A 2957-nucleotide genomic window follows, 5' to 3' on the forward strand; every position below is an offset into this window, starting at 1 on the left:
TTCTAAGGTATTGAAAGCAATTTGATTATGATGTGCCTTAGAGTAGTTTTTTTCATGTTTCCTGTGCTTGGGGTTTATAAATTCCTTGGACCTGAGTTCATAGTTTTCAACAAATTTTGAAAAATTTTCAGCCATTATTTCTCCACATGTTTTTCTGTTCCCCTTCCCTTTTTTTGGAGGCTCAAATTGTTATATGTTAATCATCATATCAATATGTAATATAAATATAATATATTCATATTATGTAAATATGTCTATATTATATTATTATATTAATGTAATAATAATATAATATGTATACAAAGCTGCTTTGAGTTGTCCCACAGATCACTGAGGCACTGTTTAATTTTACATTTCTTTTTTCTCTGTATTTCATTTTGAATATTTTCTTCAAGCTCACTAATTTGCAAAGTTGAACTTGCTATTATCTCATCCAGCATATATTTTATCTCAGACAGTATAGGTTTAATCTCTAGATTTGTGTTTTAAAAAATATTTTCTGGCAGTGCACCCAGCAGTCCCAGGGATCTGTCTCTTGCTTCAACAGTATTTGGATGGAACAGATCCAGGAATGCTCCTTCCACCAGCCTCCAGACACCCTCCAAACTTTTTTCTAGTTGCAACTTTTGGAGCCATCTTTTCAGCCACCGTCTGCCTCCAGGTCCAGCCAATAGCCTATATTGAGCTTAGCTTCTTATTACAGATCAACCATGAGCTCCCAGATTTGTCAGAATTATTCCACTGAGGTGGAGGCTGCTGTCAGCCACCTGGTCAATGTGCATGTGTGTACCTCCTATACTTACCTCTCTCTGGGCTTCTATTTCAACTGTGAAGATGTGGCTCTGGAGGGCACAGGCCCCTTCTTCTACAAGTTGGCTGAGGAGAAGCAAGAGGACACTGAGCATCTCTTGAAGATGCAAAATGGTGGTGGTGGCGGTGCCCTCTTCCAGGATGTACAGAAGCCATCCTAAGATGAGTTGGGTAAAACCCTGGATGTCATGCAAGCTGCCCCGGTTCTGGAGAAGAACCTGAACCAGGCCCTTTTAGAGCTGCATGCTCTGGGCTCTGCCAACACAGAACCCCATCTCTCTGACCTCTTAGAAAACGACTTCCTGGGTGAGGAAGTGAAATTCGACAAGAAGATGGACAACCTCCTGTCTAACCTTTGCTGTGTGGCTGTCCCCCAGGCTGGGCTGGATGAGTATCTTTTTGAAAGGCTCTCCCTCAAGCACAACTAAGAGCCTCTGGAGCACAGCAGCCTTTGAGGGAACACTCAGGCATCTCCCTGGTGCCAGCGCTTCTGCCTGAGCCTCTCTGCAGCTACCAGGCATTTTTAACCACCCTGGAGCCCTCTCCCAAGCCATGGACCAAATGGAAACAACAAAGCCTTTTGCAGCAGCTGGTGAAAAAAAAAAAAAATCTTCCTTGTTTCTACTTAACGTTTTGAACATATGGAAAATACCATTTTAATACTGTCTGCTAATTCCAACATCTATACCAGGTCTGGATTGGTTTCAATTAGTTGATTGTTGTCTCTGCACAATGATACCTATTTTCTTGCTTCTTTGTGTACGTGGTCATGTTTGGATGACCGACATTATGAACTTTATCTTGTTGGGTGATGGATATTTTTAAATTTTTGTAAATATTCAACGTTGTTCTGAATACACTGAAATCATTTGATCTTTTTGGGCCTTGCTTTTAAGAAGTTATGGAATAAACTAGAATAGTGTTTAGTTCAGGGGTAATAATCATTCTCCATGGTTGAGGAAATACTTTTTTGAGGATTCTACAGATGCTGTGAGAAGGAAGAACAGAAGGAGAGGGAAAAAAGGAATCTCCAGTAGGCTCCATGCCTAGTGCGGAGCCCTACATTGGGCTCATGATCCCGAGATGATGACCTGAGCTGAAATCAAGAGTTGGAGACTTAACTGACTGGGCCACCCAGGCACCCTACATCCCATAAGTTCTACATCCTAAATATTTACCTGTCTCATCACTACTTCCTAATCATCTCTCCCTTTAGACTACGACAAGTCTCTCCTCCTAACTACCACCATAACTAGTCCTTTTCTCCCACAACATAGCCAGAGAGATTTTTCTAAAACGAAAAACAAACCATGTCTCTCTTCTGGCCTCTCGCTACCCTTAGGATAAAGATCACAGTCCATGTTGAAGACTCAAGGCCTTTCTTGGTCTGGTCCCACCCTGTTTGCTCTCTTGAATCTTTCGGGAAACCATTCTTACCTTTCCCTCTGGCTCCACTCCTACTCTTTCATCCTGGGGCTTCCTGCGTGGATGATTTTTCACTTCTCCCAGTGATTTTTCACTCTGTTAATGCCCAATTCTTCATTAAGCTCCCAGTTTAAACGCTGCTTCTTCAGGGAAGGCTTTCCTGATCACCTACGTCCCTTTCCCACAACCCCGGTGCCGTTCCTGCGAGGCACTCTCATATTTCTTTGCTTCAGTGATCATAGGATTTATCTCACCATATTATTAACCGTCTCTCCCCATCCCAACTGCTGTGCCTATTCCCCATGGTGTCCCAGCACCTACCCCAGTGTTTGGTTCTAAAAAGAACAAATATTTATCCCGCATAACATATTGCACGTCTGCTCCCTCCATCCCATGCCCAGAGTCCTGTTCTGGGCCATGACCCTATAACCCTGGCTTCCTGAAAAAGCCTTGGATCAGCCTCCCTGCCCGAGGGTCTCCTTCATCTAATCCACCCTGCTCACAGCAGCAAGAACCATTGTCCTCAAGCATCATTTTGATCATATCACTCCCCTTCTTAGAAGCCTACAATAGCTCCAATTGCCTCTTGAATTAAATTAAAACTCCTAATCATGGGTCTCAAGGGTCTCTACCAATTAGCTGCCTCCCTTCCCCCACACCTAGCTGCTGTCATCTATCCACAGTCCCTCCAGCATGGCTTCCCCTGCTGCCCTGGAAATCTG

General features: G+C 43.3%; 1 pseudogene; it reads left to right on the top strand.

Annotated features, from left to right (window-relative positions):
• The first annotated feature begins 710 nt into the window (after positions 1 to 710).
• Positions 711 to 1308, top strand: LOC116589304 (annotated as a pseudogene).
• The last annotated feature ends 1649 nt before the right edge of the window (positions 1309 to 2957 follow it).

This window comes from Mustela erminea, chromosome 4 (genome assembly GCF_009829155.1).
Source record: "Mustela erminea isolate mMusErm1 chromosome 4, mMusErm1.Pri, whole genome shotgun sequence".
NCBI classification, from domain to species: Eukaryota; Metazoa; Chordata; class Mammalia; order Carnivora; family Mustelidae; genus Mustela; species Mustela erminea.